The sequence below is a fragment of the Oncorhynchus masou genome, chromosome 10, assembly GCF_036934945.1.
Source record: "Oncorhynchus masou masou isolate Uvic2021 chromosome 10, UVic_Omas_1.1, whole genome shotgun sequence".
In the NCBI taxonomy this organism is placed as follows: Eukaryota; Metazoa; Chordata; class Actinopteri; order Salmoniformes; family Salmonidae; genus Oncorhynchus; species Oncorhynchus masou.
This window is the reverse complement of record NC_088221.1, coordinates 35,877,641-35,893,298: the sequence shown is the minus strand read 5'-3', so window position 1 is coordinate 35,893,298 and position 15,658 is coordinate 35,877,641. Positions and strand designations below refer to the sequence as shown.

General features: G+C 41.3%; 1 protein-coding gene across 1 annotated transcript in view; it reads right to left on the bottom strand.

Annotated features, from left to right (window-relative positions):
- Positions 1-15,015, bottom strand: part of LOC135547572 (unconventional myosin-Ib-like) — a 146,889-nt gene extending 131,874 nt beyond the window's left edge. The window contains exon 1 of the mRNA XM_064976687.1: positions 14,729-15,015. The gene's annotated coding sequence lies outside the window, so the exon portion shown is untranslated. The remainder of the gene's footprint in view (positions 1-14,728) is intronic.
- Between the last annotated feature and the right edge of the window lie 643 nt (positions 15,016-15,658).

Below are 15,658 nucleotides of genomic sequence, written 5' to 3'. Positions count from 1 at the left end.
AGTGCCCTTGACAAATCAACCGTTCTCTGTCGTGGTGATGTTGGCTTTCGCCAACTAGTCGAGCACCGGGTACACACTACCAAGTGTGTTATTTTTTCATATGTTGCCCTACCGGAGTTACACAGTAATAGAGTCACTGCTATTAGCTTCACGACATACAGTTGAAGTCGGAAGTTTAAATGTATTTGGCTAAGGTGCATGTAAACTCAGGTTCACAATTCCTGACATTTAATTCTAGTAAAAATTCCCTGTCTTAGGTCAGTTAGGATCACCACTTTATTTTAAGAATGTGAAATGTCAGAATAATAGAAGTGTGGTTTATTTCAGCTTCTACTTCTTTCATCACATTCCCAGTGGGTCAGACGTTTACATACACTCAATCAATATTTGGAAGCAATGCCTGTAAATTGTTTAACTTGGGTCAAACTTGTCAGGTAGCCTTCCACAAGCTTCCCACAATGAGTTAGGTGATTCTCCGGACAGAGCTGATGTAACTGAGTCAGGTTTGTAGGCCTCCTTGCTCGCACACGCTTTTTCAGTTCTGCCCACACATTTGATGGGATTGAGGTCAGGGCTTTGTGATGGCCTCTCCAATACTTGGACTTCATTGTCCTTAAGCCCTTTTGCCTCAACTTTGGAAGTATGCTTGGGGTCATTGTCCATTTGGAAGACCCATTGCGACAAAGCTTTAACTTCCTGACTGATGTCTTGAGCTGTTGCTTCAATATATGCACAGTTTTCCTTCCTCATGACACCAACTATTTTTTGAAGTGCACCAGTCCCTCCTACAGCACAGCACTGAGCTGTAGGAGGGAGCTGACAAGGTGAAAATCTGTTGTTCTGCCCCTGAACAAGGCAGTTAACCCACCGTTCCTAGGCCGTCATTGACAATAATAATTACGGCTGAATGTGTTAAAGCCTGGATTCGAACCAGGAACTGTATCGATGCCTCTTGCACTGAGATGCAGTGCCTTAAAACACAATGGATGCAGCGGTCTAACTATTTAACTGTACTAGAATGCTTAAAAAGGCCGCAAACATTTTAAATATCAATATCTTTTTTTGACAAGATAAATATTGGATATCGGTATCGGCCAAAAACTTCATATTGGTGCATCACTAATTCCAAGGTTTATTTTCTTCATTGCATAGCAACGGGGAAAGTTCTGTTGAAAGCTGGACTTCCTGACTGTGTACCCCCTCAGTTTTTCTGGCTTCTGTTCTGCTAGAGGGCACAGTTATGAGGCCATTAAAAAATATATATTTAAAAAAATCCTTAGTAGGAGACAAGCTTCCACGATCCAAGCACACGACTCACTTTAATTAAGACACAGTATGGAAAACAATCATTTCAATTTATTTTTATTTATTCCAATGCAGTCGGAAAGTATTTCGACACCTGGACTTTCACATAACAGCCTTATTCTAAAAAGAAAAATGTTTAAAGGTTCCCCTTGCTCAACACACAATACCCATAATGACAAAGAGAAAAACAGGTTTAGAAATGTTTGCAAATGTATTTAAAATAAAAAAACACGAAAACCGTAATTTACATAAGGATTCAGAGACTTTGCTGTGACACTTGAAATTGAACTCCAGTGAATCCCGTTTCCATTGATCATCCTTGAGAAGTTTCTACAAGTTGGAGTCTACCGGTGGTAAATCCAATTGATTTGACATGATTTGGAAAGGCACACACCTGTGTCTGTTTAGCTATCCATCTCTATATAATATAAGGTCCCAAAGTTGACCGTGCATGTCAGAGCAAAAACCATGCCATGACGTCGAAGGAATTGTCCGCAGAGCTCCGAGACAGGATTGTGTTGAGGCACAGATCTGGGGAAGGGTACCAAAATATTTCTTCAACATTGATGGTCCACAAGAACACAGTGGCCTCCATCATTCTTCAATGGAATAAGTTTGGAACCACCAAGACGCTTCCTAGAACTGGCCTCCCCGCCAAACTTAGCAATTGGCAAGAACATAATGATCACTCTGACAGAGCTCTAGAGTTCCTCTGTGGAGATGGGAGAAACTTCCAGAAGGAAAACCATCTTTGCAGCACTACACCAATCAGGCCTTTATGGTAGAGTGGCCAGATGGAAGCCACTTCTCAGTAAAAGTCACATTCCAGCCTGCTTGGAGTATGCCAAAGGCACCTAAATAATCTGACAGTAAGAAACAAGATTCTCTGGTCTGATGAAACCAAGATTGAACTCTTTGGCCTGAATGCCAAGCATTACATCTGGAAGAAACCTGGCACCATCCAAACGGCAGTATCATGCTGTGGGGATGTTTTTCAGCGGCAGGGACTGGGAGACTAGTCGGGATCGAGGGAAAGATGAACGGAGAAAAGTAGAGATATCCTTGATGGAAACCTGCTCCAGAGCGCTAAGGACCTCAGACTGGGGCAAAGGATCACCTTCCAGCAGTACAACGACCCTAAGAACACAGCAAAGACAATGCAGGAGTGGCTTCGGGTCAAGTCTCTGAATGTCCTTGAGTGGCCCGGCCAAGATTTGAACCAGATCGAACATCTCTGGAGAGACCTGAAAATAGATGCGCAGCAACACTCCCCATCCAACCGGAAAGCTTGAGAGGATTTGCGGAGAACAATGGGAGAAACCCCAAATACAGATGTGCCAATCTTGTAGTGTCATACCCAAGAAGACTTGAAACGGTAATCATTGCCAAAGGTGCTTCAACAAAGTACTGAGTCTGAGTACTTAAAACGTTATATTTCAGTTTTTTTTATACAATTTGCAAACATTTTGTCATTATGGGGTATTGTGTGTAGATTAGTGAGGACTTTAAAAAAAATCAATTTTAGAACAAGGCGGTAACGTAACAAAATGTGAAAAAATGTAAGGGATCTGAATAGTTTCCGAATGCACTGTAGATGGCAGCTAAATGTCTTATATATATCAGGAAATTCAAGAAAACAAAATAAATGTTTAAGGAAATATCTTAGAACTTTATTTAAAACATGTCAGCTCCACATTAATCGTCGCAAATAGACTTTAGTTATAAACCAGTTTAACTGAAATTGTAAGCTTTGTCTTCCGTCAGTCATCATTAGCCTACCTGTTCACAGTGGGTTGAATGGGAAGATATGGGACAACAGCAGAGTGGTTTGCCTCAGTTTGAACCAGATGGACCCTCTCAGCCTAATTGAGGAAATAATAATCCACAAAAGCATTTAGAGCAGGAAGGTAATATACATTAACAGGAAGAACCCTGCTGCACCTGGCGGTAGCTAGACAACACCAGTCTCTGGTTGTTGCTGAGAAACAGGCCACAACTGCTCTGGGCCATGTTCATTCAGCAACACAGACTGAAATGTGAATTCCAGGGACTACCTAGAATTGTCCAATTAGAAACATGAATCTTCATGCAAACACATTTTGCTACTGTGTGTCCTAATGAATAAGACCCTGACTTGCTGTAGCTTATAACAGACCACAGCTGCTGTGGATGGGACTGCCTCGTTTAGGTGCATACCAGTGGAGGCTGGTGTGCGGAGCTATAGGAGGACAGGCTCATTTTAATGTCTGGAATAATATATAACTAGAACAGTATCAAAACATATGAAACCACATTTCATTAATTACAATGAGCCCATCTCCAAATAGCTCTTCCCACCAGCCTCCTCCTAATTTATGGGCCATACCTTTGAGACTAATTAGAATAGCAGACTGCCATCACCCACCATCTGCAATCAAATTTCAAATCACAGGAGATGCAAAGTGCCCCCCCCCCCAAAAAAAAAAAAAAGACAGACAAGTAAATAGCCTATATCAAACAACCATCGTACTGTGAATAAGCACTGTGAATAACACAAAGTATGATGTCAGCTTCGGCTTAAACTTCAGCTGAGAGTGAATTGCTCCGCTAATATTTTCCATGATTTCAACAAGGATCTGGATGAGCTGTTGCCCTGCCGGCCTGGTAGCCCAGATTCAAATACCACTACCAGGCAGCACCATCAGCAGCCAGTGACACAACACCACCCTATTTTATTGATGCATCTGGTTTTTTTTGTCAAGGCAGCAGCTATTATTCCTGGGATCCACATTAAAGAGACTGCCTGAACATGGAGCAGCCTGCCTGTCATATCGAATCCTAACGAGAGGGGGGGGGCAGTAAAACAATGCTGTGTTGTCAAACTGTAGATCAAATCTACTTAGGATATGTACATAATTGGATGAGTTTACAGTGCATTAGCAAATCAGTTCCGTTCCGACAACTAAATAGATTTAATAGTATGACAAAATATTAAGCATCTTACTCATTCATAATCCATAAGATTAAAGAGAAACTCAATTACGTGGCCTAAAAATCAACAAAAAAAAGCTTTTGCCATATGAATTCTCTACTTCAAATGACTGTACTTCAAATGACATGTAGGTCTTTGGTCCTGGGATTACAAAGCAAATCACCTCGATAATATTGGTGCTGGCTCACCTCCAGCGTTTGACATTGCCCCATATTTCAAGATGAGAGCAGCAAAAATAATGTATAATTAAAAGGTTCCTGGACTTGGGGCATTAAAGATGTTCCACTCACATAGCGTGGTACGAAGTGTGAAAGAATTCAGTCCGTCACACCCTCGGGCAGAGCAACACACAAGGCTATATATTTTTTTAAACTATGCAAAGCATGCCAAATTATAAATGTCTAGCTGCTGGATACTGACTTGAAAGGAAGCCTGATATACATGTTCAACCATTCTACAATTTCATCATGATAAATGTAATCTAAAAGAAAAACAAATTTAAAAAGGTAAACAAAAACATTTGTAATCAGTATGAAACACGAGCCAGACGAACCTAAGAGCCAGTCTGCATTGCATGATAGTGCAGCTTGAGCAAACAAATGATAAAGTTCATTATTGCATTTAATTGACTGCAAATCCCATGGTAGGGACAGAGGTTGTGTGGGTTGTAAGATAACATCACAGCGATTAAAAACAAAGAGACGAGGCAGTCGGTCAGGCATGCTGAGGAGCTTTAGTAAAGCAGGGAGAGAGAGATGCATCATGGGGAGGGGGGTTGGTGGAGGAGGATAAGCACAACGGAAGGCTGGGACAGTGACCTGCGATACGAGAGCATGGAGTTGTGTGTGTGTGTATCATTTCTCCTTCCCTGCATTTATAAACTGCTTAACGGCACTGAATGAACTGACAAACAGTGATGGTGAGAGGATTTCTCTAGGAGTGGATCTGGATTCATTATGGGAATACTTAGTGTGCTCAGAAGACCATTCCACTTGAAATTATGCATGTTGTGATCGTTATCAGGAAGGAATGATGAAGCATCTTGGCACTTGGTCATGGCTTCATCCCAAATGGCACCATATTCCCTACATACTAATCATGGTACACTACCCATAAGGCTCTGGTCAAAAGTAGTGCACTATATTAGGGACTAGTGGCATTTGGCCATGATTCCAGATCCGTGCATCATACTTGTGTTTGCACAACATTAGTGCGGTTGACTCCAGTAACCGGTCTATCAGAGTACAGTCAGAGAGCGAGAACATAATACAGGCCCATTTCTCCTAAATGACGTTACTTTTGTTGTAAACTCGCCGTGGCGAGTCATGCAACTGAATACAATATACTCCTCCTTCAGAAAATAATCATTGTAATGTCAAGCTCAATTACATCTAGCCTATTAGAACTGTTATATATATATATATATTTTTTTTTTTAAATACTGCTGGCATGACAGTCAAGAACAACATGATCTGATGTAAGGCAAGTCCACGATAACATAATGATGTAGACTCATATTTTTCAAAAGCCAATGATTGCAAAGTTAAACCATGCAACTCTAACAATGTCCACTGAAAATTGTCCAAAAACACAAAGTTTGGTAACAGAATGACAGTTGGTGCCATGTGCCATCATTCTGTTACCAAAATATGCATCTGCACTGTTCAAGTAAATGTGTTTCTAAAAGTGTTAGTGGAAATTGTTAAAAGGTCATCCTAGTGCACAGAGTTGTATGGTTCAACTTTGCAATCATTGATATTTGTGTGACACATTTTAAAGTGAAAAATCTTATTTTCAGCATCATGCTGTTACAGTGGAATTGCCTTGTAAAGTAAAGCTGACAGAGCTACTTAGAAATAACATTCATAGAAACATAGATCCTCCTTAGAAACTCAAAGGTTAGGCAACAAGTCTGGTCAAAAGACACACAACTCATAAATAATCATAATAAATTGAAAGTAGTGATGTACCGATATGACGGCATCTTAGTCCGATACCAATATTTTCCTTGCCAAAAAAAAAAAAGATTCCTATAATTATCTTCGAGTGTCAAAAAAGATACACATCAACACTACTTAACGTGTCAAATAAGCTTGTTGACCAATCAGGATCTGAATATGATAATACATATAATATACACATAATAATTTAACGCGTTCATTCATTTTTTTACGTAGTTATTACACCATCACTCGTATTTCATATGTCATAACGATTCATCGATACGTACTCTATGATGCTGGTAAAGTTGTCGTCTCGCGCAACCTACAGTGCTGGTCATTTAAAAAAGGTAGCTAGCTCATGGATGCAAACAATGTTCTTCCCCAAAAACATACCAAAACAGACAATCTAGTTATCATCTAAAATAACCCTAATATATAAGACAGTTCTTGTTTTATTAATGGTGGTCAGACCCATCTATGTGAAGCTTGTCACAATACAGATTAGCCACAATAGTGAGCTTTGCGGTTAGCCCTACAATTTGTATTCATTTGCATCACTGTCAATGACGTACTTTTATTTTGAAGGCAAACCGCAAATTCCTCGTGCCTAATCCTTATTGTGGCTAGCTTTACAACACACAACCCAATCCGGTCGAGCATCACGAGCCAGATGAAGCCAGCTGGCAGCTTATAACGCAAGCTTCAGGCAAAAGGGTTAAGTAGCTGGCTAGCTATTTATTTTCATGAACTGAAGTTCAGTTTCAATAGGTGAACAACAAGTGGCGAACTAGCTAATACTTACTCACAAGGATTTTTAAATCATTGCTAAGAATAATTAAAATGACTGCAGTTTCTACTGGTCATTGTTTTCAGGCTGGTTGTGTTGGTGCTAGCTAGGTACCAAGCTAAAGCTAGCTACCCCAGAAGTTGCGGTTGAACAAATACTGCTTTATTACCAACGCGGGTACTGTAAACACATCGTTCGAGGCCGGTGTTTGCAGACTTTTTTTGTACAGCTTTGACAGTGCTACTGTATCTTTCTTTGACACGCAAAGCCCAAAAGGCATTCCATAGTATGTATGTCGTGAAGCTAATAGCAGTGATGCTATTACTGTGTAACTCCGGTAGGGCAACATCTGAAAAATAACGCACTTGGAAGTGTGTACTGGTGCTCGACCAGTTGACGAAAGCAAACATCACCCACGACAGAGAATGATTGATTGTCAAGGGCAATGAATTTCATTGTAATCCCTCCCCCCAGCAGCTACTCGCCCGAGCCTCCCCAGCTTCTCCTTCACCCAAATCCAGATAGCAAATATTCTGAAAGAGCTTCAAAGCCTGGACCCATACAAATTAGTTGGTCTAGACAATCTGGACCCTCTCTTTCTAAAACTATCCGCCGCCATTGTTGCAACCCTCATTACCAGCCTGTTCAACCTCTTTCGTATCGTCCAAGATCCCCAAAGATTGGAAAGCTGCCGCTGTCATCCCCAACTTCAAAGGGGGTGACACGAGACCCAAACTGCTATAGACCTATATCCATCCTGCCCTGCGTCTCTAAAGCCAAGTTAATAAACGGATCACTGTCCATTTCGAATCCCACCGTACCTTCTCCGCTGTGCAATCTGGTTTCCGAGCCAGTCACGGGTGCACCTCAGCCACGCTCAAGGTACTAAATGACATCATAACCGCCATCGATAAAAGACAGTCCTGTGCAGCCGTCTTTATAAACCTGGCCATGGCTTGACTCTGTCAATCACAGTATTCTTATCGGCAAACTCAATAGCCATGGTTTCTCAAATGACTGCCTCGCCTGGTTCACCAACTACTTTGCAGACATAGTTCAGTGTGTCAAATCGGAGGGCCTGTTGTCCGGAACTTTGGCAGTCTCTATGGGGGTGCCACAGGGTTCAATTCTCGGGCCGATGCTTTTCTCTGTATATATCAATGATGTCGCGCTTGCTGCGGGTGATTCTCTGATCCACCTCTACGCAGACAACACCATTCTGTATACTTCTGGCCCTTCCTTGGACACTGCTAACTCACCTCCAAATGAGCTTCAATGCCATACAACACTCCTTCCGTGGCCTCCAACTGCTCTAAAATGCTAGTAAAACCAAAATGCATGCTTTTCAATGGTTTGCTGCTCGCACCCGCCCGCCCGCCTAGCATCACCACCCTGAACGGTTCTGACCAAGAAAATACCTAGGTCTCTGGCTAGACTGTAAACTCTCCTTCCAAACTCATATCAAACATCTCCAATACAAAATTACACTCGTGTTAATCTGCTAAATTGTCATTCTTATTTACTGCCTCCGGCCTCATGCACACACTGTATATAGACTTTTTTCCCAACTGCGTCATTGACTTGTTTGTGTTATTGGCTTGTTTATTTCATGTGCAACTCTGTGTTGTTGTGTGTATCACACTGCTTTTCTTTATCTTGGCCAGGTCGCAGTTGTAAATGAGAACTTGTTCTCAACTAGCCTACCTGGTTAAATGTAAAAAAAATCTTGGCTTTAATGGATTTCGCCTTTGCGTCGTCTCGCCGAAATGTTCTTACACTTTAAAATGACTGTTCGATCCACACAGCAGACATTATGGGCTAGGTTAGGAATACTGTGTTGCACGTGTAACACAATTTTTTACGTGGCATCACATAGGTCATACATCTACGTTATATAGGTATGCACAGTAGCTTTGACATTCCAATATATCGTGCATCCCTAGTTGAAAGTGAGTGTAAAGTGTTGATTAAAGGGACATTGACTTGGCACAACAACACATACTCATGAACAACAACTTATAGGGAGCCAAAGTCAGAGTCCTGCCTGGGGCAACAGGGACTTTATTAGGACTTGACATTTGTTTGAAAGTTAATATTAAATAAATGGTTGTCATTTTTGCTGGAGGTGTTTTAGAGAGGGTTGGTTAAGGCCTGTCTTTGTATTATTGGTTGAAAACTCTTGTTTTCCCTTTAGCAAAGCAACCAACTATGCCTGTCCCCAACAAGCAAAAGGGTCCCAACCTAGAGAGCACCACCACAACACAGCAAATATCTTTGCCTTGTTCACAGTGAGAGACAGTGGGGTAGTGGTCCCTGCCTCCCTCACAATCACCACTAGTCCATCCAATCAGCCCTGTTAGCCTCCAGTGATGATCACTACTGCTGCAGATGATTTCTGGGTGTGCTGCTGGTCTGCGAGAGCAGGGTTCTCACAATTGGTCCTGGGGCCCCCCTTGGGTGCACATTTTGGATGTTGCCCTAGCACTACACAACTCATCAAGCTTTGATTATTTGAATCAGCTGTGTAGTGCTACAGCAGAAATAAGGGTTCCTCTACTACGCCTCTATGTTGTGGCCCTGCCTTGCCATGTTTATATGGTGGCTGTCCTGTTCAATCTATGTGCTGCACCAGACCTGATGGATTTTAACTACCAACCAACCACCACACAGGGTTAAAAAAAACAAAAAAACTGGTCCCCGTCCCTGCCTCCCTCCACACTCTCACTCCCTGCACATGTGCCTCTCCCTCTGAAAAGTATTGCCATAACAGGGTACAACACGCACAGCCAAAACATCCTATGCTGCCCGGTGGGAGACCAGGTTATTGCCATTAACTTCATAGTGCCCCCTATTCCTTGATTTATTGGATACAAAATACTTCTGTGACGCAACATGTTCTAGGTTTGCCAGCCACACACAAGCAGAGAGAGAGCACACTTAAATATTCCACTACCTCAATGAATGTACCTTACATTTCCAGGTTTTGTGCAGTGAAGTCTTGTCAGTGGGCTACAGTACAGTATGTAGCTCTGCTGTGGCTTAGTTTCAGCAACTGAATGGGAAAAGCAGCTGCCCTGGATTTTCGTAGCATTGAATCAAGTTGAACAGTAATACTTCCTGTAGGGAGATGAGGCATTACACAGGAGTTCAAGGGTTTCAATTTGTGCAATCATAAATCTGGTGACTGACAGTCCCTTCAACAAATCATCTTGCTGTTCCCTGGTTGTGTATCATTACCTGATAAAGTATGTATTTAATGAATAGTTTGAGTCAGATAATCAACATAGGAAACACACTAGTCTGTCAGTCTGTACCACTTCTAGTAGTAAAGAGGATATCCCTACATATGTAGCCTCCTCCTGTGATGGTCCCATCCTTGAAAAAACATTTACCAAAAGCCAATCCCACACATTGGAGATGCCAACCAGGAACAGCTAGCACCAAGGGAAATGGAACACAAGCATTCCCAGATAAAACTTTGACAGGTTCCAAATTGCACAGCGGCAGGGTAGCCTAGTCGTTAGAGCATTGGACTAGTAACCGAAAGGTTACAAGTTCAAATCCCCAAGCTGACAAGGTACAAAATCTGTCATTCTGCCCCTGAACAGGCAGTTAACCCACTGTTCCTAGGCTGTCATTGAAAATAAGAATTTGTTCTTAACTGACTTGCCTAGTTAAATAGAATAAAATAAACATTCCCCTTTAGAACATGAGCATTCTATGATGAAACAGGGAATGCTCAGGGAACAGTTAAAAATGTATTTTTTTTAAATACCTTAAAGTAACCATAATCAAGAGCACGCTATCATATCCTCAAAACCAAACACAATTTACATTTTAAAGCTTTCATAAATATTCAGTTGAAGTCAGAAGTTCACAATTCCTGACATTTAATCATTGTGATAAAAATTCTTTGTCTTAGGTCAGTTAGGATGTGAAATGTCAGAATAATAGAGAGAATTATTTATTTCAGCTTTTATTTCTTTCATCACATTCCCAGTGGGTCAGAAGTTTACATACACCCAATTAGTATTTGGTAGAATTGCCTTTAATTGGTTTAACTTGGGTCAAACTTAGCCTTCCACAAGCTTCCCACAATAAGCTGGGTGAATTTTGGCCCATTCCTCCTGACAGAGCTGGTGTAATTGAGTCAGGTTTGTAGGCCTCCTTGTTCACATGTTTTCAGTTCTGCCCACAATTGTTCTATGCGATTGAGGTCAGGGCTTAGTGATGGCCACTCCAATACCTTGACTTTGTTGTCCTTAAGCCATTTTGCCAAACTTTGGAAGTATGCTTGGGGTCATTGTCCATTTGGAAGACCCATTCGCGACCAAGCTTTAACTTCCTGACTGATGTCTTGAGATGTTGCTTCAATACAGCTACATCATTTCCATCCTCATGAAGCCATCTATTTTGTGAAGTGCACCAGTCACTCCTGCAGCAAAGCACCCCCACAACATGATGCTGCCACCCCAGTGCATCACAGTTGTTCTTCGGCTTGCAAGCCTCCCCCTTTTTCCTCCAAAAATGACAATGGTCATTATGGCCAAACGTTCTATTTTTGTTTCATCAGACCAGAGGACATTTCCCCAAAAAGTATGATCTTTGTCCCCATGTGCAGTTGCAAACCATAGTCGGGCATTTTATGGTGGTTTTGGAGCAGTGGCTTCTTCCTTGTTGAGCGGCCTTTCAGGTTATGACGATATAGGACTCCTTTTACTGTGGATATAGATACGTTTGTACCTGTTTCCTCCAGCATCTTTACAAGGTCCTTTGCTGTTGTTCTGGGATTGATTTGCAGTTGTCGCACCAAAGTACTTTCATATTTCCGACTTGCTAACTTTTTGTAGTTTTTACATGCCGTGTTCAACCAGTTAGCAGGTCAGAAGTTCAGAGTTTCCTAATTCCGATTAGCACGTGAACGCGACATAACACACAGGACACACACCTCAGTACTCACAACAGCAGATCACCACAGGCAGATCCGAGCAAACATTCATCACTATGGCTGAGGGACTTTGCCCCTGGAAACTTGGCCAGCCTAGAGGACAAACACATGGTTCAGAACACCAGTGGTGTAAAGTACTTAAGTAAAAATACTTAAAGTACTACTTAAGTCGTTTTGGGGGACTTGCTAGTTATATTTGACAACTTTTCCTTCACTACATTCCAAAAGAAAATATTGTACTTTTTACTCCATACATTTGCCCTGACAACCAAAAGTACTGTTGAATGCTTAGCAGGACAGAAACACTTAAATTCACACACTTATAAAGAGAACAAATGGTCATCCCTACTGCCTCTGGCCTGGCACTCACTAAATACAATTGCTTTTGTAAATAATGTCTGAGTATTGGAGTGAGCCCCTGGCTATACATACATTTTAAAAACAAGAAAATGGTGCCATTTGCTTTACTTAATAAGGAATTTGAAATTATTTATACTTTTACTATTGATACTTAAGTACCTTTTAGCTATTAAATGTACTTTTGATACTTAAGTATATTTAGAACCAAAGACTTTTACTCAAGTAGTATTTTACCAGGTGACTTTCACTTGAGTAAATATCTAAACTTTTACTCAAGTATGAAAATTAGGTACTTCAACCACTGCCAAACACAAATAAGGGTGGAAAACACTGGCAAGTGAGACAACACTAATTTCCTCATCAAAAGCAATTCACCTCGCTATACTTTCGATTCATTGTCCCCAGATGGGTAAATAAACAGCCATTTAGACAAACTCCCCAAACTTCATGGCAGCACCGCACCATCCACATTTGCCTGTTTGTTTGATCAGTCCCACTAATAAAAAGGTGACTAGGCTCATGAAGGCAGTGTCATATCTGATGAAACCACAGTAATAAAGAAAAGGGGAACTGTTCTCTGGCTTGTGGGATGGACTTATGGTGCACATGGGCTGAATGGGCCATTCCCCATTGTAGTTATGACAATGTCCATTTGGTATTTTTATGACCAATTACATTGTCTTTTGGCAGTGAACAGCTGAGGAGACTATAGCATAGATCCATTATCCTATCTATAACAGCATATACATGACCTGTATGAGCAGTCAGTCTGGAATCAATTAGTTCATCTGAACCAGTGTCTTTGATAGCAGCACTCTGTTGTGGCATTTCAAACATAGCTACTGATCTTCAAGGGTACGAGAAAGGTTGTTTTTTTAATTGGGCTTTCCCTTTCTGTTGTTAGGCATGCTTTGACACAGAATAACCTATTCCCTAAACAGACAAAGTTGAGTCCAGAAAACAAAACAGGAGGCAATTCTCCTTTGTATGAAGCACAGTGACAAGAGACGCTGGGTTCGAATCTCTGAGGTTCCAGTAGTTAAAATTAAAAATCACATGAGACCCAGACCCTGGTTGCATCTGAACTACCAAGCTACGGTAGAAAATGCAGACCTAAACCAATTTTTATTCATGATGTTGGGCCTTCCATGATCCAAAATTCCAAATTCTGGCCCCTGCTACAGTGCATTAGGAAGGTATTCAGACTTGACTTCATCCACATTAAAATGCCCCCCCTCAATCTACACAAGACCCCATAATGACAAAGCAAAAACGTATAAAAACCTGTTCTCGCTTTGTCATTATGGGCTATTGTGTGTAGACTGATGAGGAAAAAATATAATTTAATACATTTTTGAATAAGGCTGTAACATAACAAAATGTGGAAAAAGTAAATGCGTCTGAATACTTTTCCAAATGGACTCTAATAAGGGAATCACAGGAGGAGGAAAAATAGAGAACCTCTGGGATGTTTCTCAGAGAATAAAACAGTTTTATGCTTTAAAAAGTTGATGGCGTGATACAGTACAGTAAGTACAGGAAGAGACTCAAAAAGTAATACAATCACTGTAGGTTGTGTCTAATTCATTAAAAGTGTAGGCTATTTCAAAGTGTCTGCAACTAAAGTAAATTATTTGTGTGTGAAATCACATTCTTGTAGGCTAGTGAAGTGTGGACCACAGTAAGGACACTAACATAGCCACGTGAGTGCATGAAATCTGTGATAAGTCATCTACTTTGTCTTAGCAAAATTGCACAGCTTTCTTCACCCTTGTCCTACAAATCTCAATAAAAGCACCATTCTCTCAATGGCTTGTTCTGCTTCAGCGCAATGACAGCAGATGTTCACATTGTTGATTAACAATACACAATCGCCATAGGTTTGGACGAGGAGAGAGAAGTAACTCATTTTAACCCACCCCTCCCGACAGTAGTCTACCAATCTCTTCCCAAATAAAACAAAACACAGAAATAGAACAAGGGAATGAATGGTCAGAAACGATTATCAGTGAAAAAGTATTGCAAAACCATTACGCCAAACAAACTACACGCATTCAAAGACAAAAAAAGCAAGGATGCGTCAAACATTTAGGGGGTAGTCTAACGCAAAAAGTTACGTGGCATTAGAGTTGCACAAGTAGGACAAATCAACTAAGGAAGAAAAGGATAAACTATGTTAAAACCTTGACTTTAAACTACCAGGGACTAGTGACTGCAGTGTAAATAATGGGGAATAAGGCTACTGCATAGACACTTAATATAATTTGGGTTTGGTCCGAATCTCTCAGATTCTGCTACCAACGCGGAATAGTCAATTAGGCTACAAAGTAACATTCAAGTGATGCAACTTTTTTTCTAAACGCTAGATTTAAACACATAGTGTGGCACATGTGAAATTATAATATTCTACTTGCCTCTGAATTGGAAATGTTGTCCCTTAATCCACTCTGGAGGAAAGTGAAGAATCCCGGGAATATCCCTTCAATTGAAAAGAGGCTCCTCTATCCCCGTTGTCTTTTTTAGTTATCTGCGTTGTGAATGTGCCTGGACGCGTCTCTCACCCGGCTAGGAGGACTTCCACTTGTGCACTGAGGTGGATAAGGACTACGGTTCCACGACTTCAACCTCTGGTCCACGGGCACAGGGAGTGGCTGGCTGCACAAAGTGCTGCAAGGCGTCCTTCAACGTTAATCACCATCAGTAAGAGAGCGAGATAAAAAAACGTCCGAGATTCTCAGATGCACAGCAGTTTAAATTTATCATAACTCATTGGCAGTAAACACATCTATCAGTGCAATACCGCCATCTTGTGACAATTTCAAATCATCATGGACATCATTGCCACAGATAAGAGATACGGATGGGCTTATTGCCAAAATAAAGGAAACACTTGAGTAAATGGGGGACAGGCTACAAAGTTAAAAAAGCAGGTGCTTCCACACAGGTGTGGTTCCTGCATAAGTTAAGCAATTTACATCCCATTATGCTTAGGGACATAATGCCCAGTTGTCCATTATTTTGTCTACCATGGGTAGAAGATACTGTATCTCAGTGACCTTGAAAGAGGGGTCTGAAATGAGCATGTGTGTGTGTGTGAGAGAGAGAGAGAGAGAGAGAGAGAGAGAGAGAGAGAGAGAGAGAGAGAGAGAGAGAGAGAGAGATGGCGTTCGTAACAATTATATGTGCATTCTGCCACCTACTGTACAGGTGTGTGACCAGAACTCAACCCAACTGTATAGGTGTGTGACCAGACCAGTTTCTGAGCGGCGCCTGAGACAGCTTTTTCCATCAACACAACACCAAATTATGGAATTGATTGTGGAAGAATTGTGTCACATCCCTCC